This window comes from Zonotrichia albicollis, chromosome 15, assembly GCF_047830755.1.
Source record: "Zonotrichia albicollis isolate bZonAlb1 chromosome 15, bZonAlb1.hap1, whole genome shotgun sequence".
In the NCBI taxonomy this organism is placed as follows: domain Eukaryota; kingdom Metazoa; phylum Chordata; class Aves; order Passeriformes; family Passerellidae; genus Zonotrichia; species Zonotrichia albicollis.
In genome coordinates this window covers 4989895-5005208 of record NC_133833.1, presented here as the reverse complement: position 1 = coordinate 5005208, position 15314 = coordinate 4989895, and the positions used below count along the sequence as shown (strand labels likewise).

The following is a 15314-nucleotide window of genomic DNA, read 5'->3' as shown; positions in this document are numbered from 1 at the left end:
GACGTGTCTTCCTTATGGGATTTCTCTGCAATACTTTCTATTGATCCTATGTTGTCTTTTCCCTCAAGCACCCCTGTGCCACATTTGCTGTTCTTAATCGTTTTTGGGCCCAGCTCCAAACAATATTTATTTGCCTTTAATTTCAAGGGTGTTCTGAGAGGGGCAGGGATCCCCCAAACACTTGTGGAATACTCAGGGGATTGGATGGATGATGGTGTAGGCCCTGCACACACACAACAGGGGGAAGCAGAGCTAAAGTCTGGCCTAACCTAACATGGGTATTTAAGTAGTTTAATTTTGAACTAATTTTAAAATAATGGAATTAGATTTTCTATGCTCCTAATCTGCCTGAGAAAACAATAGAATCAAATTCCTTCAGACCACTCATGCTGTGATCCCAAATATTCAAATAGAATTGAAGTAGCACTGAGGGCTGAGCCTGCCCATGTAAAGCTCTGGTGATCCTCAAGTGCCCAGGAAGGAGAACTCAAGGCATCACTTCCATGGGCACAGAATAGAACAGAATCAAGGCCTTTGTGCTCAGTAATTTTGACGTACTAATGCATTCAGCTCTCAATCACCTAAGCATCAAAGCAATTAAGCTTTGGTTTTCAGCAGTGCATCCTAATTGTGCAGTCTTCTCTGCAGAGATGGATGATGAAGCTCACATGGCAGTGCAGAGCTCAGGACAGGGATATCCATCTCCCACTCAGCTCCTGCCTCTTGGTTCTCCCTGCAGAGACAGTGGTGGGTGCTCAGGGACATGTACCCTCGACCTGCTTCCCCTTCAGTGTCATTGAGCCCATTTTTGGTGCTGTCTGACCTTGGAACACCCTTTATTTTTTATTTTTAAGAAGATTAGGAAGAAAGCTTCTTGGAGGGCTTAAAGGACTGTATGCTAAAGATGATTTCTACAACCTGATATGGATTACCATAGTTACTCTGTCTGAGCATGGCAGCTTTCCAACTCCTCTGCCAGGAATGATCTAAAAGCTTCTCTTTTATTGTGTCTTGAGGTGAGAGTCTGGCTTTAAAAAGCTTTCAGAATTCTAATTCTTTCCTCCAGTTTGTTGGCAGGGGCAGTCTAGGCTTCTCCATCTGATGTCTGATATCACTGATAACCCACAAACGACGCGCTCGGGATCTCTGATTGTGCATGTCCAATCACTCCGTTAATTGAGGGAGATGCAGCTCATGGCATCCCCATTATCTCTGCAATCTCTTATTCCTCCAGCCTCTTTCCAGGCATACTGTTTGGGGTTTGTGGCACTCCTTCATGGAACATGTGCATTTGCTAGGCCAGATCTGCAGTTAGCAAGAGCAGCAGAATGTAAAGGGCAGTCTCTCGAGTCTTGTTATCTTCTTATGCACAGTAATAGCACAGTCTGCATGCCATTCATGATTTTTATTTAATAGAGTTTCCTGGTGTGTATTTTAGGATTCATTTAAAAATACATCAGTGATGAGCAGGGTAGGAAGAAGAAACTAAGCCAAAAATTCTCTCTAAACCCAGACCAATAACAGTCTTCTCCTGCCTGCAGCTGACATTTAGGAGTATTCTTAAATCATTTTAAGTGATTTTTAAAAATCACTTCCAAAAAAAGGAGTCTGAGGGAGAGACTATGGGTGGATTGCCTGATGCCAGCACGAGTAGGGTAAAGAAACTGGGTCCTAAGTTAATGTTGAATTAATGTTGATAAGTGATTAGAGGGAAACTGGAAATGGCAGACTGTGTGTGGAATGTCTCAGCATTGCTTATGGCACTGTTTTAATGATGAAAAAAATCCAGGTTTCTATAAATAGTACTGATTTATTCCTTGGGATTTTAAATGAGGCTCTTTCAGGATTCCGTGGACTGTGGCATGGACCACCCTGCTGACCACACCTGGGCAGGGAGCACTTTAGCACTTTTTTTTATTTTATGTCTCTATTTGGCAGGTCCAAGACTGGGACAGACCTGTTTCTCCTGGTCTCAAATTAATTCTTTATCCATTAGACTATTCTTTATCCTGCTGTACTCTGGAAATCATAGATCATTGCTGTAGATAAGAAATACTTCCTTCTTCTTCCTCCCCACTGCTTAGCCCTTGTTTGTAGTGCTGTCCTTCCTGACTTCAATAGTTGGGTTAAGCCTGTACAAAAACCCAAGTCACAGTGAAATGTCAGCATGCAAAACCAGTCTAAAATTCCTGGATTGCTGATCCAGACATGCTGCACATTCATCCATCTCCCTCCTGAAATCAATAAGGCTCTCAGCAGAGCCTTCCAAGGGGTCCCAGCAGAGCCTTCAGTGTAAGTTTTCTGCTCTGATCCGTGTTTTTGGCTGAACATCCTGAGGTGCTGCCTGTGCTGCAGCCCAGGCTGCCAGGGCTGCTTCAGCCCAATCAGTCCACCAAGCCCAGCTCAGGAGATGTTTTAAATACCATGAATATTTAAAATGAGCAAAAATCAAGCCCTCGAGCATCCTGCTTTTCCAAATTGTGAGAGCTGTGACCAAATACTGACACAGGTAGTTTACATAATTAAAATTAAGCCTTCTTTTCTTTTTTCCTCCTCTTCCTTTTCCAGCAGCACCCCATTTAATGCCTGTGGCAAGATTCATCACCTGGAGGCTGTTTTTTATGAGATTTGACAAAGATCATTCAGGAGTCAATATTTTGCCAAAAGCTAAGTGATAAGTCTAGTGACTTGCATATAATTACTCCTTTTCTTTTATGTCTTTCTTTTTTCCCCCATCTCTTTTCATTGGGGCTTTGAGTTACTGACAGCAGAGCAAATGAGCTATGCTCAGGAGGTATAAAGGCTTCAGGTTTGTACTTTGCTCACTGCCTCAGCTTCATTTTGCATGATTTCTGAATAACAGCAGGAGCATGGAGACACCGTCATGTCTTTATGTACAAAACTCACAGCTCTCCACTGAATTCCTTGAGTTTTTCTTGTATTTGATGAGGTAGGCAACAGTGGTTCCAGCAGGACAAAATGAACTGGCTTAAAGGAGCAGGGTATGGAATGGGCAAGGGGAATGAGGCTCTCAGATATCTTTAGGCTCCTTAAATAACCTGGGCTGGATTTTGGTCCAAAGGTGGATTTTGGTACAAAGAAATTTTTGCCTTTGTGAATGGACCTTAGACAGAAACCAGCATAAAAATCCTCTTGGCAGCTGACTCCCTTCCTATATATGATCACCCTTCAGTCCATAAAATTACAGCTCTAGCTTTGTACCAATGTAGTTAAAAGAGCAGATTTATCTGGGGCCCTAAATCAGAAGCTGCTGTGCAGCAGTGGCTGTGTGCTGGCAGACCCCTGCACAAATGCCCCAAGTCACAGTTGTTCCATTCTGGTGAAGCTGTTTCTGAGATTTTGCAAAGAAATTTATATTGGAGATTTTTGGGTTTGTTTGTCTGATTGCCTGACAAGTACCAGTGAGGCTTTTAAAGCAGGTCACATGTGAAGGTGTAAAAGGAACTGGATGCTGTGTCCTGGGTCAGGCATCTGGTCCTATCAAAGATGAAATTACCTGTGAAACCTTCCAAAAGGGAGAAAATTCACTCTTGTCTCCCTGGAAGCAAAGAGTTGCTTTGTGACTGAGTTAATGCCCACAGGGTGGTATGAAATGTGTCTGTATTGATTTCCAAAAGAAGGTTGTTATGAGGAAGCATTTCCAACGACTCAAGGCTGGTTAGTTCGCAATCATTTTGTGTTAAATAATTCAGAAGCTGATGCAAAAGTAAATTAGTAAGTAGTCTAAACAACACGGTTTTGTGGCAAACTTTATCAAAGAGACCTAATTTTTACTCTCTGATTATATTACAAGTCTGGTAGACAAAAATGATCGTACAAATTTAGCACATTTAGACTTTGTGAGGTGTTTGACTTGGCAGTGAATGGCGTGCTGATTAAACATTAGCACCATTCAGTACCATTAGAATATGCATTAAATGGATAACGAAGTGCCTGGCAGAGCTCAATGGGTAGCTGTTGATGGGGAATCAAGACTAAATGGACCTGTGGTTTCTGGGGCACTTTAGGGTTAAGTAACAAAGCTCTCTGTTGTTTGTATCAACGGTCTGCAGCAAAACACAAAATGAAAAATTTTTGCAAATGGTAGGCAGTGAAGAGGAAAGGAGGCTGGCACTGGGGAAGGTGAATTTTTTGTAAAGGGAATGAGGAGCCCATCAGGCCCATGTTGGTCTGTGCAAGGGCACAGCCCTGCAGGTTGGAGCACGGGGAGAGCTCATGGGATGAAGGGAGCATGATCCAAGAATGCTCTGCTCATCGATCCTGCTGCGATGGCCTGACAAAGGGAATTTATGTGGCCTTTAAATATATAAACAAGGGGGTACTAAACAACAGGAAAAGAGGTGGTTTTAACTTTTATTGCAGCGCCGCTAAAGCCAGGTCTCAAGTAGCAAAGTATTGAGTCAAAACTTTGTAAGGAAATGAAAAAGTTGGAAAGTGGGTAGGAAAGAAAGGCTCAAATTATTTGAGGGTATGATGAAATGCTTTACAGTAGGAGGAATGAAAGGTTCAGTGTGTTTCATAGACCAAAAAATGGTCTGGGTTTTTTTTGTTGCTTTTTTTTTTTTTTTTTTTGGTGCATGAGTCTATTCTGGGAAGAAAATAACTCTGTCCTAAAAGGAGAGAAAAATAAAAGAAGAGCCCATCTCTGAAAGCTAAAACAGATATAATTAAATGAGGTGTGGGGTTGGTGACAGTGTTTTGGGGTTTGTTTTATTTTAACTCGGAAGTGATTTTAGTCATTAGAGCACATAATCAAGAGAACAAAATAAGAGAATTCTTTGCTTTTTGATGGCTCCGGAGTAAGACTTGCTGCTATTCTCCACTAGTGATTTTTTGGGGACTTATAGCTCTGTTTGATTAGAAATAGCTGAGTAAAACACACTGGTCTGTTATAAGGTCAAAGGAAGATCTAATGAGTGTTCCTGATGTTAAACTCGTTGACACTCTAACAGGGGATGAACACAGTGATATTAAAGCAGCCTGCCCCAGTCTCAAAAGGAAAAGCTCTCCCACTGTTATTAGCTTCCTTGTGTGACAGTTGTTCTTCATACATTTTTAATGTTTTAATCTGGAAAGCTCATTGACATTTTGTTCCGAACCAAACGGTGCTGCTCCGCAAAGGAGGACATTTGTTCCTGCAGCTGCACCATCTGGGCAGGAGAGCAACAGGGCTGCCCCAGAGTGCTCTGCCCTGCCCTGCAGAGGCTTGCCAGGATTCCTCAGGTGCTGGAATTGCTCCACTGCCATCCACATGGTCTGTGCTGAATTAATATTGAGGCTGTCTTGGGTGGCTCTGCTCTCTGCTCAGGAGCATCAGCAGCAACAGGCAAGGGTTTGATGGAAGATGGGGCAAACCTGATTCCAGCATCAAGCCTTAAAGATTTGGAGGCAAAAAGGAACAACTACAGTTATGAAATGTGCCAGGAAGTATTTCCCATCAGGAAGCAGTGAATGAACTCACCACAGCTTGGCCCAGCTGTGTCTGTATTTTACCCATGCTGCAAGCCTATGTGCCAGATATTCAAGCTGACCTGGTGCTGGGCCTGATCTCAGGAGGGAATATCTCCCTGCTCTTCAGCTCTTACCCACCCTGAATATAACTGCTTTTTATGCCCCCCAAAAAACCCAAACCAAAAAACAAAGCCAAAAACAAACAAAAAAACAAACCAAACCAAACCAAACCAAATACCTCAAAAACCCCCACCCAAAACTGACAAACAAACAAACAAAAACAAAACCCCCACAATAAAAAAGAAAAACAAAAGAAACAAGCAAACAAACAAAAACAGGAAAAAAACCCCAAATAAACCATCAGACTTTTGAATACAAATGCTGCAGTGCCATCACTCCCAAATCCCTGCCAGGCAGGAATTGCTGCCTTTTCTCCTCCCCTGGCAGAGTCAGAGAAAAGTTTTGTCTGGGATTGACCCAGCTCCAGCCTCAGCATAGGGGATTTGTTACAGATTTCCCCTTGTTCCATTCCTGCAGTGATTTAGCCATTTCTAGCAATAAACCCCAAATGCATCCCCATGTCACGTCACTGGCAGTGTCACCAGGTGCTCCAAGGCCAGTGTCTCTAAGCAGGGAGGAGGGAGTGGTGCACAGAAGCCTCTAAATTCCAAAGCAGAACTATAAAGAGCTGTAATTGTACCCAGAGTAACTTCCCTGCTATAATTCTCAGCAGGAAAACAATTACACTGCAGCAGTATAACCAGACAGACACGCTGTAAATACAAAACATCCTTTGGAATTATATGCTCCACATTCTAAATACATTTAGAATTAAAGCAAACAACTCTTTTCCAATTGGGATTCAGGGCAGACATGCCGAGGGGTTTGGGATTTTTTCTTTTTTTCTTCCCCCTTATGCTTCTACTTTTCTGTTTAGCAGACAGATGAAGGTGCTGTGTTGGTTGATATGTGGATGGCACTCTCAGGCTGTTGTAGGAGAAATGGCAGGGGAGAGCTCACCATCACTCAGTCCCTCATTCCCCACTGCAGCTGGCTGCCTCTGTCTCCTGAGATGAAGGCAAATGAGAAGGGGAGGTTTGGTTGGTTTTTGGCACCAGAGAGGGCAGAGCCAGAAGCACAGAGCCAGATCAGCTGCTGGTGCTGGGATGCAGCAGCGCTGAAGGCTCAGCTGCTCAGTACCCTCAGCGTGCTCTGGGCACTAGGGGAGGATAGAGGATCACACAGCCCTGGGTCATGGACACAGCCCTGAGGAAAATGGGAATGCTGCAGGGTCTGCTGCCTCAGATCTGCTGCTTCTGCTACAGCAGAGCCCAGAGAAGCAGCTGGATACAGAAAGGAGAGGACCCATGCCTTGTTTTTATACCTTTATTTGGTGGAGAGGACTCAGGGTTGGTATTTGGGGCACGTTGTCTTTCCCCAAACATTCAGCATTTGATTGATGGTCATTTTTAAGTGGCAAGATGTTGATCTGCCAGAGGTTATTTTAAATTACTGAGCTTGAAAGATAGATCTGAAGTCTATTTAGAGAGCCTAAAATGTATATAAATGCAATGTTTTAGTATCTTCATTCATCTTTTGAGGGATTTTATGCAGCATATGTTCCTACACTGCTCAAAGAAGTAAAATTTGGCCATTTGTTGCTGCCTAGTCCAGCCCCTCTTGGATAAGGGTAACTTGACAGACTTGGAGAGTTTTTTAATTTCTATCATCCCTCACCCAGTTCAACAGGAGAAGGAGATGGGGCAGGGGGAAACAAGGTCCTAAAGAAATGTATTTGAAAATCTACACAGTTCTGTAGGAACAGAGATGTCTTCTCTGTATGTATTTTAAAACCATTCTCCTGTGGTATGTTTTACAAACCTACAGGAAGTTTTTCATTGGATACTTTGGGAGGGAAGATACAAGTTTATGTGGTTGTGTCAGTCAGTGTATGGCTTGCAATGCTTCATGCTGATTCTGGATGTGATTTATTCAAGTTATTCAAGTTATTGTGAGGTATTGCAACACCTTCTATAAGTGTTCATCCTATTTCCAGTGATCAGTGGACATTTTAGCATTGTTTTTAATAAGACAATGCCATAAAATTTAAGGACAGTAGGGTGAGTTGAGGTTATGAATGGTGTGTATCCACCACAAATAGAAGTATTGCCCAAGGCAGGAGATTAGGACAGAGCTTTCTCCAAAGACAGGAACAACAAAAAGTTCACATTTTGAAAATAATAACACAGGACAGAGAGAGGGGAGGAAGGAATAAAAGAGAGATCTTCCAGAGATCACAAAGCCCAACCTAGCAGCACTTTATTGCAGCTCTCAAAAGTTTAGAAGTGAAGCCCATAACAGTGAAATGCATGGCTTGAGGGCCAGAGCTAAATCAGGCTCCCAGCGCAGAGCAGGGCTGTCCTGCAGATCTGTTTGTCACTGCAAGCAAAGGCTGTGAAGCCAACAAAGGGGATCAGAGCTGATGTTTAACAGCCACAAAGCTGCTTCTCTATCTGAGAGCTTCTATCAGGAACAAGTGGTGGGTTGGGGTTGTGTTCTCAGGGGTCCCAGGATGAGACCAGGAAGAGATGAGAAGCTTAACTCCATGTTTCATAAGGCTGATTTATTATTTTATGATATATATTATATTAAAAGAAAATGATATATTAAAACTATACTGGAAGAAAGGACTTCATCAGAAGGCTAGCAAGGAAAGGAATGGAAAGGAATGATAATAAAATCTTGTGACTGACCAGAGTCCGAGCCAGCAGACTGTGATTGGCCATCAATTAAAAACAACCACATGAAACCAATCACAGATGCAACTGTTGCATTCCACAGCAGCAGATTATTATTGTTTACATTTAATTTCTGAGGCCTCTCAGCTTCTCAGGAGAAAAAATCCTAGCAAAAGCATTTCTCTTAAAATATGTCTGTGACAATAGGTTTCTCCACACTGGCAGGTCAGAAACTTGAGTTTTCCCTACATATGCCCCTTTTCCCTGCTCATTCTCTCTTGCTCTGAGGAAGTAAGAGAGCTTTTGAATTGGAATAATTGAATTTCCATTCCTGATTTCAGTGAAAACAGCAGTTTGCATGTACCAAAGCAGGAGCTTCTAAAAGCCCAATCACTCAGTGCACGTGCAAAAGTGCACAGACATGTACACACACAGGTATACACACCCCAAACACAAACAGGCATCATCCTGCTGTGCACTTGTAGAGCTTCTGGTCTGAAACTGAACATGAAATTTCCTGTGTATTTGTCTTCTTTACAGTGTCTTCATAGCAATGATTTGATTTGCTTAGAGCAACAAACAACACATGGGGTAGGTAGGGAAATAAGCAATTGTCTTTATGTTTTGCCTATATATATACCATTAGCTGCACACAGAACATGACTCACCAGCAGCAGGTGTCCTGCTGTTATGTTCAGCAGATTAGTAATGATAGGGAGGGGGCTGCTCTCCCTATATGGCATCCCAGAGGGAACCTAAAAATAGCTCAGACTTACAGCAAAGTAAAAGTATTTGTGGGCTTTGAACAAAGTCTGCTTCTGAAGGTAAGAATCAGAGCTGATCTGTTTAATCTGCTATTCCTTCCTTTTTTTTTTTTTTTTTTCCTCCTCTGTGAAGCTTGCCTTGGCAGGGAATTTAGAGTTATGAACAGCTGTCTTCTGTGTTTGTAGAAACAGGGTGGGGATTGACCAGTTAGAAATCAGTGTAACAGCACTTGCAGTGGAGGCAGAGGCAACAGAGGAATGTGTCTCTGTTAGTTAAGAACAGTTGCCTTTTTTCCCCTCCCTTTTTCCCTCTCTCTCAGTTGTTAGAGAATCTGAATGGCATATGAGCAATCCCAGCATGTGACTCTGCTCCGAGGAGCAGGCGAGCTATTGCTGGTAGTTACTCCCACCATGAAACAAGTCCAGTAAGCAAAGTTGTCTGCAAAGTTATTGTGGCAGCAGAATTTGAGAAGAGAGGAGCTGTTTGTATTTCCAAGGTGTGTGCAAATCAGGGTGTGCTGCCGGTGCTCCATGGGAGTGTGGCTGAGGAGGTTTTTCATTTTTTTCAGCCTTGCTGCTAAATGTCTGTGTGTCTCTGTGCTCAGGCATATTGTGAGTAGAGAGCTGGCCAAAAGAAAAATACTGCTTTTCAGAGGAAATCTATAGAAGATAACTGTGTGTTTATTATATTTATATGTGCATATCCACATTTGCACCTGTGCACAGAGATCCTGAGCTGCTGGGCTGCAGAAAAGCCCCCCAAGCTTTGCTTTGAGCCACTGCCTCTGTGCAGCACAGAAATGGAGTTGTAAGGGCTGAGCTGCACTGCTGAAAAATGAGGTACAAGGGCTGCTCGTTACACCAGAATAACCTCACGGGCTGTGATGGATTTCCCGACTTTTTCGAGTGGCACTGCCAGTATTGAAAACAAGCAACTTTGGTGTTGTGGAGAGGGGATGAAAATCCAACAGCCTTGCACAGGGAGGGTCTGAGGACAGTGCTTGTGTCACACACAGGTGTCACCATGTGTGGGCATCCCCACCAACAGCTGCCATGCCTGACCTCGAGCCCCCAGGGGAAAAGGATTTTCCCTGTGTGCCTCCTTCTCTGCCCTCATTCAGTGCTGGTTTTGGCAAATGAGATCCAGAGGGATGAGCATGGCTGGGGCCTGGCTGTGACCCCATTGTGCTGTGGGGTGAGGTGGCACCTGAACCACGGTGGGGTCTCACTGCCTGCTGCAGCAGGTGTTGGAGCCCAGCAGAGCCATTCCCAGGACACCTGGCTGTTCCTTGGCTCAGTGCTGATTCCTGGCTAGCCCAGCAGCTCCCTTGGCTGCTATGGGGAAGATGGCAGAAACCGTCTAATTTTAGCTCCCTGATGTTGGGCCAGCTTTTCCTAAAATCAGCATCAATGGCAAAACCTGCATTAATTTGAGTGGGAAAAGGACTGAACCCAAATGAATATACACTGGCCTTTGTAATTATCTTTATTAGCTGATAGGGAAGGAAGACCTTATTCACTCAGTGCATTTCTCTGGCTGCCTGGCTGTGCTCCAGGGATGCACCAGCCTGTGAGCAGACGGGCTGGGAGAGCAGGATGGGAGTGCTGGATTCCTGCACCAGGGGCTGGAATTCACTGTCATCCCCAAATGATGAAATCCTGCTTACTTCAAACTGCCAGGAAATGGGGCAACACCCACAAATATGGTGGGTAGGATTTAGCTCCAAGCGCTCCTTGAAAAACTTATCTTGTTGAGTCCAGAGTTCAAAATTCTGATCTCTGTGAGGAGAGCATGTAGGGTTAAACACTGCATTTTTAGACTGGAAAGATGAGTGAAAATTTAAGAAAGCTGAGAAACACAAGAGGACAGGTCAGCTTGGCTAAGTGCTGGGGATGGGCATAGACTAAAAACAAATCCTACTTGGCAGCTCAGAGAATCTGCTGGGGTTGGCAGTCTGAAACCTGTTCCACAATAACTGTTTTATTCTTCAGTAAAAAGCCAATGTATTGATGAGGATAAGCAGAAAGGATCAGTCTTGATGGAGCTCTGCAGGGTATTCTACTACATTTCTTGGTTCAAATGGCCACAGTTGAGGATGATGTGTTTTTCTCCACTAAACAAACTGGATATGACAAAAGACAATATAATTTAGGGCTTTTTTTCTCATTCTGAAAATAAAATGCTACGTGAGATTTCATATGCTCACATTTGCATACTTATGGGGCATCCCAACAAAAATTTCCATTGTGCCAGCTCCTGGTTAGCACAGACACAATTTTGCAACTTCTTTTAAATAAATTCTCTTGAAAAAAAAATATTATGGCATACTGAAACAGAGCAGACATTTCAATAAGAGCATGCTGAAAGCACACACCTGATATCTTGGTGATTACTCAATAAACAATTCAAGCAAGGTGGGCCCAAAATGCCACAGAAATGTCGTGCTGGTTCTGACCCTTCCATGGTTTCTCCAATGCCCTTGGATGTCCCTATTTGCTATGAGAGTGTGCACAAACGATTTGTATTTGAGAGGTCTTTCTGGCTTGTTTATTCCTCTTAATTCTTTACAAGGACATCAAGATGCAAACGATGCCAGGGAAGCTCATCGGAAGGAGGCCACCACGGTGGCTGCTGTCTGTAATCCTCCTGCAAGGACTGGAGCACTTCCTTGGGCTGGTCTTTTGCTGGCCATCTGCTTAGCATTCCCTGGTGGTTCTTGGGTTTGGATCTCTGGTTTGTTTGTCATTTCAGTCTCCCACTTTATTATTTGCAGAGCCAAGTGAACCACTGCCAAAGCCAATGCAATGAGATTGCATTGTGAGCTTTGTGACATGGTATACTTTTCTTTTTTATCTTGAAGCCTCAGCTCCTGGAATTAGTTGATTATGTTAGAATCCCAGCATTCATTTGAAAAAAGAGGGGAAAAAAAAGAGTGGATCTCTGCTCCTCAAGGACCAAGGAAAAAGCTTGAAAAAAAGGATCTCTGCAGACTTAGCAATCACAGGCTAAATGAAAAGAAGCTTTTTTTTTTTTTTCTTCCCCTCGACATCAGACTGTTTTACAGACAATCATCCTATTTCTGAGTCTCTCACAGTTTTTGAGTTCTGGGTGCTGGCAAACCTGAGTAGCAGCTGTTCCTTTCCAAAGGCAGGGAAAATAAGTAGAGTAATCTCTAAGAGGTGCAGTTATTTTATCTTTGCCTGTGCTGCATTTCCCTCTGGCCCTGCAGCCCAATGGTCAGCCCAGCACTGGGAACCCTTTGCAGCAGCTCCAAGAACCACTCATACCCCAGTAAGCCCTAGTGAGAAATGGAGGGACAAGAGTTTGTGTTAACCCAGGACTGTGATTCCCCTGAGGTCAGGAGCAGCAGCTGCTGCTGTCACTGACCCCATAACTTTAAATAATCTTAGCTATGGCTGCGTGTGGCACATCTGAAATGTGATTAGGGCTTGCCCACTTCTGGGGTACACACTGTCCCCCCAGCTTGGGGATATATTTGGGATAAAGCTACTGGAGCTGGGAAGGGTCCATCATTTATATTTCACTTTGCCTAGTGGACTGTTTTCCTATTTTTATTTGTCTGTGGGAAAAGACAGGACACGTAAGTCTGATTTTAACAAAAATATGTTTGTTGGTCTGGATTTTTCATCACTGTGGGCTGAGGCCTTAGGGAAACATATTTTTTTTATTGCTTTTTTCCGGTAACTAAATGGAATTAGCATTCCCTGCCATTGCTGGCCAACTGAATCCACTTGCAAATCAGTGCAAGCAAAAGACAACACCAGTTATGAAGTACTAAAATGGGAAGTGTTAAAATTAAAATAATAACAGAAAAGAAAATGAAGACCCATAGGTCAAATTTGTTGCTTGATTAACTTGATAAAATTTACAGTGCTTGATACTTGCCAGTTTGCTGATGTGCTTTTGTTTTCTTTTGGTCTGTCGTATTTCTTTAGTATTTTTTTTTTAATCTGGAGATAAGATTAAAAAAAGATAAGACTTTTTTGGTTTTTTGCATATTATGTACAATAGGGATTTTGCATATAATGTACAACAGGTAGAAGGTGTGCATGTGTAGAGGCTCTGGTGTAGGGGTTATATGGTGGAGCCCCTGTTCTTTAGCTGGGAAATGATTTTACAGGCCTTAGATGAACCAAACCTGGCACTTCATTGGAATTTTAAGGAAAGGGAGGGTCCCAGGCCCATAAAGGGAAGAGAACAGCAGCAAGTGGCCATGTGATGTAAAGCTCTCCTTGAACACAAGTTTAACCTGTCCTAGCGACCACTAGTCAGTAGCTGCTGAGCTTGCTGCAAATTCTACCTTGATACTGAGCTCCAGAGTAAAACGTGGAAGGAAAGCACTCATTGCCATCTGCTAGACCCAAAGCATTTGCATATGGTTGCAAAACAACCAACTTTTTGGAGTACAAAAAAACCCCATTTGCACTGATTCCCTCTCCAACACATGGAGCTCCAAGGGAAAAGGAGCTGTGCTGCTGCTGGAGCCTTTGTACCACTCTGGGTGGCCGAGCCCCTGCTGCCACTTGGCTGCTGGGCACCGTCTGCTTTGCTAAAAGGCTTTGGCAGGGAGAGGGATGGGGGAAAATAAAAGGAGAAGCAGGAAAAAATCAATTAAAAAAAGGAGGAATGGAGAAAGCAGTATCCATAGTCGGGCAGTGAAGCTGTTGAAGGGTTTAGAGCACAAGTCTTGTGAGGAGCTGAGGGTTATAACCTGGAGAAAAGGAGGCTCACAAGAGATCTTGTCTATTTCTACAACTACCTGAAAGGAGGCTGGAGCCAGATGGAGCTTTGGCCTCATCTCCCAAAGAACAAGCAGTAAAACAGCCTCAACCTCCGAAAGGGCAGGTTTGATAGGATATAAGAAATAAATTCTTCACGGATAGGATTGTCAAGCACGGGAACAGATTGCCCTGGGAATAGTGAGGCCAGCATCCCTGGAGGTATTTCAGCGATGAGCAGATGTGGTACTTTGGGACACGGCTTAGCGGAGGGGTAGGGTTGGAATTGATGGTCTTGATCGTAAAGGTCTTTTCACACCTGAACGACTCTGTGATTGTATGAAAAGCAGGGGGGACATGGGGCAGGTGGCTGAAAAAGGGAAAGGGGGCAGGAAAAAGGGAAAGGGGGCAGGAAAAAGAGCGATGGGAAAATGGGAGGAAATGGCGAGAAGGGGGGAAATGAGGAGGGGAAAGAACAGTGGGGTGAAAAGGGAGAAAAAGCAGAAAAGCGGGATGAAAAAAAAAAAGGGAATAAAAAGCGAGAGGAGGAAAGGAGGAATAAAAAGAAGAGCCTGAGGAGGCAGCGGCGCTCCGGCGCGCGGTGCCGGTGCCGCGGGTGCGGCGGGCGGAGGCGCGGCCGGGCCGGGGCGGTGCAGCGGGGCCGGGCCCGCCTCTCCGCGCCCCCCCGCGGGCCGGGGCGCCGCGGCCGCGTGTCGGGGGCGGCGCGGCTGCTGCGCCGCGGCTCGAGCAGCGCCGCGCCCCCGCTGCCGGAGCAGCCGCTCCGCCGCCGGCCCCGCGCTCCGCCGGCATGATCTCCTGAGGGGCCGAGCCCGCCCCCGGCCCGGTGAGTGCTGCTGAGGGCCCGGCCCGCGCTCGGACTTGGCGGAGTTTCGGGCTCCGGCCGGCGCTGCCCTTCGCGGGGGGACGCGGCCCTTGGGGTGCTCCCCGCGCTCCGGCTTCCCCGCGCCTCCTTCCCTCACATCGCTCCCACTCATCTCTCCCTCGCTTCCCTCCCTCGCATCCCTCCCTCGCAGCGCGGTGGCTCCGTGTTGGCATTCCCGGAGGGAAAAGTGTCTCTTGGCAGCGGGCGGACGCTGCCCGGCCCTCTGCAAGGCTCGGCCGAGCTTTGCGGGGGATGCTCGGTGTCGGAGCGGGGCGAGGCTCCCGTGGGGAAGCGACTCTGCAAGTGCCCCTCGGGCTGAGTGTTCACAGCGGGCATGTGCCGGGGGCTGCGGAGAGCGCCTTGGGCACCTGCGAGCAGCAGGTGAAAGAAAACGGGCTCAGATCGGGCTGGATCGGGGAAAAGCGCCGGGAGGCGCGGGGGATGCGGCGCTAACAGGTGCGGTGGTCGCGGCTGCTTTGGTGCCGGGAGGGGTTTCCGCAGCCCGGGCGGGTCTCGGAGCCGCTGCCGGGGGTCGGAGCCAATGCCGGGGGTCGGAGCCACGGGCGGGTCCCGGCAGCCGCCTCTGAGGCGCGGGGCTGAGCGCGGTGCGGAGCGGGGCGGTGGGAACCCTGCGGTGGGAACCCTGCGATGGGAGCCCCGCGGGATGCCGGCTCCGAGGTGCCAGGTGATGCTCACAGGTGAGACCGAAGCTCCCGT

The 15314-nt window shown here is 45.8% G+C and overlaps 1 protein-coding gene across 5 annotated transcripts in view; it reads left to right on the top strand.

Moving 5' to 3' along the window:
• The first annotated feature begins 8986 nt into the window (after positions 1 to 8986).
• The window catches only part of SGCD (sarcoglycan delta), a 309019-nt gene continuing 302691 nt past the window's right edge, over positions 8987 to 15314 (top strand). For 2 of the 5 annotated variants that reach the window (XM_074552378.1, XM_074552379.1), the window contains exon 1: positions 14397 to 14558. The gene's annotated coding sequence lies outside the window, so the exon portion shown is untranslated. Of the gene's footprint in view, positions 9035 to 14395; positions 14559 to 14609; positions 15054 to 15314 lie in introns of those variants that run through there. The other 3 variants (XM_074552380.1, XM_074552384.1, XM_074552383.1) reach the window with 3 other exon arrangements.